Source organism: Bombus terrestris, chromosome 7 (genome assembly GCF_910591885.1).
Source record: "Bombus terrestris chromosome 7, iyBomTerr1.2, whole genome shotgun sequence".
Taxonomy (NCBI): Eukaryota; Metazoa; Arthropoda; class Insecta; order Hymenoptera; family Apidae; genus Bombus; species Bombus terrestris.
The window spans coordinates 1359418-1371884 of NC_063275.1; the positions used below are offsets into that span (position 1 = coordinate 1359418).

A 12467-nucleotide genomic window follows, 5' to 3' on the forward strand; every position below is an offset into this window, starting at 1 on the left:
TCTCCATTTATTATTATTGCGTATAGAAACGGGGAACGAGGCTGCAACTCTGTGTACACGTGGAGAAGTCAGGGAGAGAGAAAAGAGGAAAGACCGTACCGGAGGGGAAAAAAAAGGAAGTAAAAGATGGCAGGTATTTCTCGAGGTTTATAACGAAGCTTTGTTTTGCGAGCGCCTTTAATGGCTCGCCTAGCCCACTGAAAAGTCACGCTGCCGCTCGTGACTCCGCATCTTTCCATCTTTTCCTTCCTCCGACAGCTTCTCCCCTTCTCCTTCCCTCTGTGTTCCTTGTTTTCGCTGCTAGAGCGCGCACGCGTGCCTTTCCACCAGCCTCGCATTATTTTCCATTTCCTTTCATCCCTCTGATCGTTCGTTCGCTAGGGTGAAAGACGATAGAAAAGGAGGTGACTAGCCGCGTGTTTTCTCTCCTTTTCTTTCCTCCTTTCTCCATTGCTTTCGTTTGCATGCCATGTTCCAAGTCCGACCTCTGGATTTCCCTGCTGCCGCGCATTTTCCGCTGTCTGTCGAGGAAAAATAAGGGCACCGAGATAGGGCTGCGGCCGAATCGAATTCACCAGGCCTGACGAACCGTGAACCTCGGCTCCCTTGCAACGAGGATCGAACGCACACCGCACGAGATAGGCCTGAGATAATTGAAATTCTAGAGACTATCTGTCGGCGCTGGAATTTCGACAACGTCCAACTATGGAGAAGCCTATTCATCGTGGAAATGAACGAGAATATACGTATTTTGTACTTCGAAGAACGTATACCAACGTGTGATCAAATTTTACCGATATTCTTGCTCACAATCTTTTCCACGCAGTTTCTTTTTCACCAAACTTTCGATTATTTTCAGTTTTTCTATTCGCCTAGCTTATAATTTATTTACAGTTTAATGTACAGTTTAAAAGCGTTTATTGCTGATAGAATTTGTATTATTTCTGATACACGTTCAGAACACGTAATGTGCTTTGTACAACCTATAAGAAAAATCTGTTTCAGAATTTCGTGAACGTATTCTTTTGCAGCTGTACGTCGTACTAGACCCAAGTTTCTAGTTTGTATTGCGTAATATAAATTCCATTTCCTCCGCTTCCATTGTAGAAAATATACTCTCTGTGATAAAAATTTAGTCTGGCGAAGAAGGTTCGTTTAAAAAATACCTTGTCGAATATGAGACAATTAGGAACGTGGCCGGCGATAAATAAAAACGATATAATTAACGATTGATCGACAACAACTCCTGCTAACTCATTAAATCATTCTCACGTCCAAAATCGTCCAAACTTTCCCCGTATACTTCACCCTCGACCATCTTACCATCAACATCTCGAGACACCCCATAATAACCTCACCACGCTCCTTTCAATTAAGACAAACTTGCAACCATCATAATCGTCGAAATCTCTGCTCGTCGCTTTTAATTCTGTCAAACGAACGCGTCACCCTAAGCTCATCCCTATTCGAGCCCACTCTTCGCCCCGAGGATTAAGGCACCAAGGGAACTCGTAAATTCAGTGGAAATCAAATCCACGACATCGTGACGAGCACCGAAACGAAATGACCCCTAAAAAAGTTTCAGGAGTAAAAACGTTCTGGTTAGAAGTTCCAACCAGTCCGATCACGTACGCTCATCTTGCTCGTAAAACAAGTCCCTGTTGCCGCCTTCGGCTTCCTACAAGCCAAGCAAACGTAGATATAGCTGCCTGCCTGGTACCACAACGACGAAACGTATACGTAAAAGTGGCATACACTTGGCAACTTTAAGCGACAGGATACTTTGATCGACCTTTCTTAATGATATGTGAATTTTTCCAAAGCGAATGGAAGATTAATAGCAAATTAATAATTAGGATACGTAATTAATACGTTTTCTATATACAGCTATCGGTCTATAAATCGAAAGTGTATATACTTATCAAAAAACATGCGATAATTTATTATTGTATCTTTACGATTTATTATATTTATTATTTATTATTATATTTATTATTAAGCTGCAGATGCTTATGCATTTGTGGGAAATTTAAAGGTATAAACATACCACAGAATACGCATAAAATAAAAATATATGTAACATACGCAAAGTATAGTACGTTCGAGTAGTTAGAACAAAGTACGTACATTTCATTCTTTTAGTCGTATTCATAAAATTATTAGAAATTTACTGTTATTGATCTATTATTGAAATTCATATGTATTAGGTTGTATAAGTGTCTTTCTTTCGCAAACAGTGCACTTTCATACAAACATGAAACCAAGTCTACGTAATTCGATAAAATAATATAAAACAAAAAAACGTTGTACGTCTATTATTCCCTCATAAAACGAAAGAAACTTTTCGGACAACCTATATTTAAATTAGTATAAATTCACTACCATTCTATTCGTTAGCATTCTAGTTAAAAAAGGAAATGGTTTGAAATGGTGTAGCGAAAAGTTAGAATATGAATAGGAAAAGTTCTTACTAGCCGGACACGAGGACATTCGTGGTTGCACTCTGGAGTTCACGAGACCAAAGTCTTCTCTTCCGTCTTTTACTCTAAAATTTCAAATTGCAGTCTCGAAAGGCCGAACAAAAGCTTGCCAACTCAAAATTAGAAGAGAGAAACACGACGTTTTACGACTTTGGAGCAGACAAACCAGGTTCGCCTCACGCAACCTGCTTCCTTTGAGGAAAGGCTAACAGGAGAAAGAAGGGATGGAACGAACAACGAAGCAATATTTCTCGCATTCTGTACACCGAGGCTGACTTTATTACGAGCTGACGCGCGACAAAGTGTGCCTCCCTTTCTGCCAGTCGTTCATTTCTGCTCGTAATGTGTCTAATGTAGCTATGGTCCGAGGTGTTTCTGGTTGGAAGGCTTTTGTTCCCTATTCACGTGCCCGCAGGCAGTGCATTATGACACCAGTCTACGCTCTCGTATTCGTGATAATCACCGACCAAACGCAAACATTCGTTCACACGCGACGAGAAGTATTTTTCTTCATGACGAACCATCATTCTTAACACGTTCGCGATAGTTTTAATCCGACTTTATAACGCGGGTGTGATTCTCTCGCTATATTCGATTCTTCGGTATTTCGTAAACGCTTTTATCATATTTTATTTTAATTATATTTATAACCAAGGGAGCTTTTAATTTCCGAAGATTAACAGAGAATTTAAAGTTCCTTCCTGCATCTCAGTGGCAACAGGCGCGCTATAAACTTCCGAACTCTCGATCCCTACAATCATCATCGTTAATTCGGGTGACGCGTACGTCACTCCAATACATCGAAGACGATACTCATTCGTAGATGTTGTCGATGTTTAAAGAATTCAACCAATTGTCCATTATTCGACGCATAACCGCCGATCGGAAATAGAACTTTCTTCTTACGATGGTTCTCGTGATAAAGGAAAATAAAATGTGGACGCAAGTTGTAGACTCTTCGTGTAACGTGACAGAACAAGCATCCAACCATCGTAGTAGCTTAGCATCGTATAGTCTCGTAGTCGCCGATCATTGCAATCGAGTAAACTTTTAACAATCGTGTAGTTCACGTTCCTGTTTTTAAAGTCGCGAACAGCAAGATACTCATTCGCGAGGGAACAACCGTTCCATGTATATTTCATTCCAAATAATAAACTATCGTTCACCAAGTCGGGATCGTAAAGCGGAAGCACCGAACGACGGCGATTATTTTTCCAAGCAAGCCATTTTGTCGTATAATTTTGAAAAGATACGATAGAAGAGTGGAGAAAGAAATGACGGGTGTATAGAAACAAATTTCGAGCTGAGGCGAACGTATCGAAATCGCGCGACGCGACGCGACGCTCATAACTTTTCACGGCGCATAAAGCCGAAACGTAAACCTAAACTCCGCGAGAATTTAATCAACGTCGCTCGTATGAAATATCACCGTAGACGGGGTTATTACTATTAGTCGAAGAGAACGAGCTGTCCCACCTACGGATTAATGTATTTACGAACGATGCACGAAACGATAAAACCACCTTGTCGGCTTGAGAACCATGAAATACTGTGAGATACGTTGCATGTTCATAGAGAGAACGTCGGGGAATTTTAACACGAAGAATCAATAGAAATATAGGAAGAGGGAACGCGCGTCGTATTAATACATTTCGAGCTGCATCGCGCGATCTCCGTAAAAATCTGACTTTTAAGTTAAGATAGTGATATTCGGAAAATTGTTGTAAATCACAACACAGTCGAGATATTTTCCTACTGAACTGAAAAGCTGAAAACATTGAACAATATATTGCAATAAGTAGAGAAAATAAAGATAGCGATCTGGAACTAAACCATGCGAGTATTTATGCAAATTTATATTACGAACGTAAGTAAAGAAATACAGGACTTAGATAAAAATATATTAAAGCTATCTGATGTATATCGAAAAGTAGATCGAAGTTGTGAATTTTCCTTGTGAATATTACGACAGATACCTTACTTTTGGTCTTGTACATCCTATTCGATACATTTCTACGAATTTAGATCGCAAATTGCACATAAACATGCGCAGTCTATTAATAACGAAAGGATATATCTTTACGTAACCCACGCAAAATGCATCAAGCCACGCTATTTCATTTTTCTCATTTGCATTGTAAACTCTATTTCGTCCAACCCGCTTTTAACGTTGCAAGACAAATTATTTTTAAATAAACAATTAAGTGGAACATTCATCGCAGCGCCGCATACGAGCATCGTCAGAGATGAAAAGGGGAACGCAATATTTCGTATGGCTGCCTGGAGAAAACACCAAGGTCTCTGCTTTATGCGACCACGTACGATAAAACGGAACTTTAATAAGCTCGGTAAACGCAAGAAGAATTTCGAGGAAGAATGGCAAACAGTCGGGAGTCGGTGCATCTTATCTAGAGAAGGTTTCAAGCGAGAAGCGAAATTAAGGTTCCTTAAACAAGGCGTACTGCGAACAATTCTGTTGGATAAAATATTAAACCAACCAGAGGTGTCGGCGAAATTCTCTTTCATTTCTTAAGCTGCGCTACTATGTAAAAGACTTAAGCCATTTACGATAGCGATCTTACGGTCTCAACTAATTGTATTTTTAGGAAACTTTATTGTCCGAATGTTTCCTTCGCGGTACCACTTGGTCGTGTTGCAATTCGCGAAATACGAGTTTCGTAGAAGTTCGATAAACAGTACGCTAAATTGAAACGATTCGAAATGAATCGCGAGAAGAGAAGAACTTGAAAATATAAATAAATTATTTGCGCGCGATACGAAACGAGTTTATTTGAAAATTCTTTAACGACACACCCGCAAGATCTTTTGCTATTGATAGAATGAAAGACAGTCTAAAAGAAAGTTATTAAATATCTTTATAAATATTCATTGATAAAACCAAAACATATCTTTTCGCTAGTTTCTCCGAGATTTCTACAAGAAGCAAAAAAAAAAACAAAGAAACGGAGGGGAGGAAGAGAAGTAAGGTATAAAGTGCAATCTATAGAGGATTCAACCTTATCTAGGTCCCTGAAATATAATCAAGGCAGGATTAGAAGCAGCGTTAGGGAAGAAAAATGACCAAAGGCCAGAAACCGGGTGGCGTGACGTTGGGCCGAGTTATCTAAGCGTCCGAAGAGAAAGAGGGTAGGGGACGAAATATGGGTCTCGCGGCCATGGGGGTAGGAAGATGGTGGTAAGAGGGCGGTATAACGAGAAACACTGTGGCGCAACGTTGCTGCATAAATTCCCGTCCCTGGGTTCTCCTAGACAAGAGCAGCGAAACTCTCTCGGTAAGACAGGCCCAGGGACGGTATTAAAGGGAGTTCTATAAGCCGCGAGGCACAGATACTTTGGTATTTAAATGTTAGAACGTCCCTCTCGCTGGCTGCCAGCGTAAATGAAGTCGAAAGAGAAAAGGAGACAGATTTGGCCAGCGCAATGGAACCAAAGAGGAGGAAAGGACAAAAGGGGCGGCAGAGTAGTAGGTGTGCGGTATAGTCGGCTGGCCGATGGAAGAGGGTTGAATTCGGGGGAAGAAGAGAAGCTCTCAGTGCCGGCAGTGGTGATTTAGGCGAAACAACGGAACTCGTGGAGACAATGGCTGGAAGAGACGAGGGAGGCCTTCCACCCAATTCCCAGTCCTTCCACAGACCCATCCCTTCTGTCCCGACGCGCCACCACCAACCCATCCTCTCTCAACCCCCTGTCCCAAAGCTTGTCACTGTACGAGAGTACCCGACCGCTTAACTCCAAGACGAATGGCAGTACGAACAGGCTTCTGTACGCCACACACGCCGCGCCGAGCCCTTTCTCGCCGCCTTATTTGCAAGCCGATTTCACGTGCAACGCTGCAGAGGGTAGAAATTATATCGCGAGTATACATCAACCCCGGGCACCTCCGCCGCCGGCTACCGTCCGAAACGGTGATGAATTGGCTTCGATTGTTTTTCGGTTCTTGACCCAGCTGAATCTCACGTACGAATCGATCGGTTAGGCCAATTTAATCAATTACCTTTACCTTCGTTCGATTCTGTTCAGTTTTAATACACGAAACACGTGCATTCATTTATTGCGTTAATTTATTTTATATCAGCGATACAAGTACACCGCGTATAATACATCGTACGAAGGAATACGCAGTCAAGTTTATCATATTCGGCGACGTGTTTAGGAAGCTCACTGAACGTAAGCCAAGCGAAACCTACGTAAAACGACTAAAATTCCGCTTCTTCGATCTGTTAAACAGTTAACAACGTATGCGCCGAGAATAAACGAGCGTTAAGTTGACTATCAGCGCACGCACGCTTGATGAATCGAGTTCTCGACGTGTTGTCAGCTAGATGCGTGCAATAGCCGCAGATTGAAAGCAAACAGGTATCAGAGAACACGCTGGATGCACGATGTTTATGGAGGCTCGCGTTGCATATGCAAGCCCCAAACTCTCTTCAACCTATTTTCCTCTGTTTTCTCTCTGCCCCTTTTTTTCCAGCACACGTTGAAAGTTTCTAAACGAACCACGATCGAACCGGTTCAATTTGTCCAATCAGTAGCCGCATGCGTTCCGTTCCTTCGACGAATAAGCGCCGGTTATAAGTGCGAGTATTCATCGGACTCGCGTAAATAATCACGCGTGCAAACAATTGTTCGTTGCGACGACGTCAGTTCGTGGCGGTAACCAAGCCGAGGCTACGTGAATTGTGGCCTGATTCGACGCTCGATAATGTCGTTGGAACTATAAAATTCTAGCTCGAGCCTCCGCTCTCGTTCTATTTCGGGGCTACCGTAATGAATATTAAAACGACGAGGCATTGTCACGCGTCAGTGACACCTTTAAAAGGTGGATTTCATTACGCGTTATTTTCCACGGCGCTATCCGTCTTTCCCGATAGCGATGCATACGGTGTGCAGAGCCGTATGAGCCGCTTTTAACGGTTCGTTCATCGAGCCGCGCTTGAATTTCTCGCCCATTACACGGGCAACGCGCGCGAACACGCAGCTTCGCTTCAATTTCTCGCTGAATAAATCATTAAAAACTGCGCCGCGTAAAATTTAACCCCGTGGCAAATTGGACGCGCGCGAAACCGTTTGTACGAACGCAACGATCGGAGGACAGAGAACGAGGTAAACGCTATTCCTATGAATTATGTGATTCTCTGTCGTCTGCCTTCTGTCTCGTTCAAGTCTTCGAATTCGTTTGCTTCTTTCGAACGAAGAAAATATTTTTTAGGGCTATACATATCTTTTAAATTTCACTTTTACCAAAAACATTAACAGTATCCGTAGAGTTGCTTCAAACTTGTTAATTGGTAACACGAAGGCAGTGAATTGCAAGAGTAGGTACAATAGATACCAAAAGCATTTGCGTGCTATTCTTTTAATTCTTATAATTTGAATATCGAATACCCGATACCGAATATCAAAAATATTTATACATTGTTCTGGAAATTTTGAAATTTGGATACTGATTAGCTTTATTTAGAATTTTATTTTAGAATTCCTACTTTATGTTATATATTTTTCGTAATGGTGTAATGAATTTCGCAACGATAACTAAAAGAATAATATAATGAATTTTATTTTGTTTTTTATGTATTCAAACTCAAAATAATTTTGTATCAAGGCTACTTATACCAATACCAGTCAAAATGGCTGGTACTTGTCAAAGTGTAAAAGGGTCCTGTAATCTGTTTATCAACCCCAATTAACCAGTTTCCTCGTTTTTTACAACTTTTCACACGTTTTTTAAATTTTTACTGCGTATCATTCGATATGATGATATCAGTTACCAGGAAAATTCTGGATCGATCGCTAGATTGTTAGATGCTAACACTAGAAATACCACGCCAGTTAAAATACCTGGTTCTACAATTTTATAAATGTGTCAACTCTCGTTTAGGGATCATGGTCCCAGATGGATTAGTAATACCAACAATATACTACATAACATGGAATTCCTTCTGTGAGAAGGTAATAAATCAATAAATATAAAAATATTCTATTATTACGTATCTTTTACAAACCAGTCATTTTGACTGGTTTTGGTAAAAATAGCTTCGTGTTAACTATCGATAATTCTAGTGTTAACTTGTTAGCTTATTCCAAACTTATAGATTCAAAAATACGAGTAACATGAAGAAGATAAACTTGATTAACAAAACACTATTTTACTTTAAAACATTTACAAACGTATACACACAAAGCATCTTACAAATATAGAGTGTCTGGTATAAATCTAAATGTAGCTACCCATTCGTCTTAAACTTACACAGCAGCATTTAATACCTGCACCGTGCAATTTCTCTTACAATTAGTTAACCCGATGTCACTACGCCTGATGAAGAACCTTTTGTCGGATAGTAAGGTTAACTTATCTAATGTATAACTTGCAACGTGATCCTATTACCTTGCCACGTCGCGTACCTCGCGAACGCGATGTTCGCGTAGATACGGCTCGGCAATTGGCGCGGTATTCGCAGCACGTGCTATTGACGGTACTTTGCCAGAGTAACTACAACAATAAACGAATTACGCGAGTTACGCTTAAAATACCTGCCCGATTAACTCTTTCCAACTGGATTCCATTTGGATTCGTTAATTTACGCAACGTTTATAACTATGGTTATTTATGTAAATTTACCATCTGCTAACGTAACCAACGAAGTGAGATCTAAATAGAAATTGATTTCACTGCGATACCGTAACGCGTACTTTCCATATTTTCTATATTTTGTATACACGTCATATACGTTCTATGCATTTTTACATAATTAAATTTACAATTAAATGTATAAATATCCACCATCCGTTCGTAACTTGTACGTCGCATCTATGCACTTGATAGACAACAGCATGTGCAGCAGCAGTAAACGTTTTAACTATTTTTATTAATCTCTGGTTATTTTATTGCTACTCAAATAAAACCGTTATCCTACAGATAACATTTGCCATGTGAGATAATAAAAATATTCTTCCACGAGTTTTAATTACACAAGAAAATTCGATAAAAATTGCTCAAAGGCGCAGATACTATTGGGTTGGCAACTAAGTGATTGCGGATTTTGTCATTAGGCGGTACTGACAAAATCCGCAATCACTTAATTGCCAACCTAATAATACCAAAGTATATCTAAGAATGCATCACGCTTACTATCGAAATAGTTGGTTTTACTACAGGTGGACATTTTTCGGCTCGTTTCCCTCTAATAGCAGTTCCGCTTGCCTCACAGAATTTCGCTCGATATAACCCCTACCCCACTTGATTCCATTCCTTAGATTCTCGTACCTTTCAACGAAACGAAAGGGTCGTCGATAGGGTGAGAGGGGAGAACGGAAGTACGTTAGAGATACAGAGTACACGAAGAGCGAAATAAAGAGTGCACGTGTATTCTATTGCACCTGCATCGTACATTCCAAGGATATTAGAAGCAATGAGCTCGGGGTGTATTTAATTTATCGACTCCCTTCCTCATCCTGGTTTTTCACAAACGCCACCAATGCAGCAGTTATTATAATTTTCAATTTTCCGTGTTTACCACGTTGACTGAAAATCTCTGGAATTCCTATCGTCATTCGTAACAGTATGGAAGTTGAATTTGCTTTATACGATTTAACCCTTTGCACTGCGAATTTTATTTCAATTTCGTTACCGGCAGCTGCCGACGCTTTAAATGTTCTATTTGAAATTTACTTGAACTAAAAGACAATTTAAATAAATAAAGGAAGAAACAAATTCACTTAAATACCAGTTTTATTCACACTATTGTTGTATTTTGTAATTTTTAAATGTATGATATATCTTGAAACAATTTCCAGGATGCAATCCTGTTTTTCTTTCGCGCGTTTCACAAAACAGTGCAAAGGGTTAAAGACTCTTTAACTTCGTAAAGCCTGTACATATGTAAATTATTTTTTACTGAAAAAGAATGGAAATTTTATTCTGAACATAGTAATAAACGGTGACAGTACTAGAATAATTGGATTAGGTTTCAAGTAGGCTAAGACCATGGACATCCTCTTTATTTCTCACACTCGAAGCATTTACCATCTCAATCTCTCAATGATAAAAATTTCCATTTCTTCTCTTCCACCCTTCGTAAAGCGACAGCGTTCGTTTTAATACCCAGCGAAAATACACAGAGAAGATTGTGAAATTCTCGGCAAACTCGCGGAACCCTACGGTGTATTATTATTAAATCAATTCAATAACCGTTCTCCACGCAAAGCGATTATCCAAATCCCGAAAGTAACGCGTGATCACAGTTGGATTCGCGTAAGATTCGAGGCTGTGACTTTATTAAATTCTTTGCCTCCGTGCTCCTGGTGAATTAAGGTCAACGGATTTGCCAATAAATTCAGCGTCGGTTACCGGTGAGATTCAGTCTGTTAAATTTCAGGGTATAGTCTCGAATTTCTATAGTCTATGTTACAAGCTGAACGCTGCATTCGATTCGTAAGATACATCGAACTACGTTGATTTCCAAGTTTCAACTGACTTTGCTATCAGTTTCTGACATTAAACGAGCCCGAGTTGGAGAATACGTGGCAGTACGCTTAATCGAAAACTTCGTACCGTAAACCCTTCGCGTAATCCACGAGTGACTAAACAATAGTAACGATGCCAAAGTGTTAGTCACGCACGCGTCACTTAATTAGCGTGAAGCACGAGAACCTTTGAAGAGTCAATCGTATGGCGAGGATGCTCAGTTTTACTATTTGATAACGTCCAATGAAGTATAAATTTCATATCCGTTATGAAGAAACTGCCTCAGTTAAACTAAAATTCTAAAAAATTTCATTGCAAAGTCGATACGTTCTGTGACCAGGTGTAACTTCAAGGATCGTCCGTTTCACACTGGATCACTTAGATCAACATTATGGAACATGCAAAAAATAGGTTTGTGTTACGAATGACCTATTCTACTTGTAGTGCAGTTTTCTAACTTCCATTGTAAGAGTTGCCCTTATTGTTCTTTTATTTTGTTAAGAAATATGTAAATATATATTATTATAGAACGTTGAATCATATTTATAATTTTAGCCTTACTATTTTTATAAGTTGAAGCTATTGTCTTCTTCTATATTTAGGAGATTTATTACTACACTGATATATTCTAGAACTTGTGCTATATGTATAAACGATAAAATAACTAATTATTATATTTTCCATGGGCCGCCTATTCTTTTCGCAAAAAGTAGATTTTAAAAATTATTTCTTTACAATTTTGTGACACACGAATTGGCAATTTCATAGTATTTATTTCATTATATCGTGTTGGTTAAAAGCCATGGTTGAGACGTTATATATAATAATAAAATGTCGAGTAAAATAGGGTTTGGACATTGTTGCGGGCTCACGTTTTCATAGGGAAATGTAATTTTCGAACTGATTTAATTTTAGGGGGAACAGCAAAGCTTCCGTGCTTTACCCTCGACGTCCTGCGATTTTATTCAAACCGAAAGATAAACGTTTAAACGGCGTGCCCGTTATAAAAATTTCAGCAAGTCAAACATCCAAAGTTCACCGAACACACACATCAGGTAATCAATTAAAATTCAAAGAGATGGCAGAACGGACGAATAGGAATTCGATAAACATCTCGTTTTATGCATCAGCACGTTCAAATTCATGTACACGAATGCTACGAAAAATAAAGAAATAAACATGCAGAAACGACATAGAAGAACAGAGATATTACAGTGCTATTATTTATAATGTTCGCCGTATATGTGCCGACTATAAATACCAGAACACCTATTGATATTTGCCATAAACTAGATCCTCTTCACTGATTTTAATTTCTAGCTGTTTTATTAGGAATCTGTTATTTCACTCGCATTGCGCGAACTTTATGGCGCAAAATGCTGATCATTCCAATAATTAATTGTAATGTAAGATGAAATAAAATTTGTTAGAATTTTCCAATAAATACAACCAGTAGATATCCTGATATTTACGACCAGGAATATTCGTCAATGTTAAAAGAA

The 12467-nt window shown here is 39.3% G+C and overlaps 1 long non-coding RNA gene across 7 annotated transcripts in view; it reads right to left on the bottom strand.

Moving 5' to 3' along the window:
- The window catches only part of LOC100650155, a 133302-nt gene that overhangs the window by 75951 nt on the left and 44884 nt on the right, over positions 1-12467 (bottom strand). The window contains exon 1 of one of the 7 annotated variants that reach the window (XR_007224505.1): positions 8569-9067. The exons of 5 other annotated variants lie outside the window; for them this stretch is intronic. This is a non-coding gene — a long non-coding RNA (uncharacterized LOC100650155). Of the gene's footprint in view, positions 1-8568; positions 9068-12467 lie in introns of those variants that run through there. One more of the 7 variants, XR_007224502.1, reaches the window with a different exon arrangement.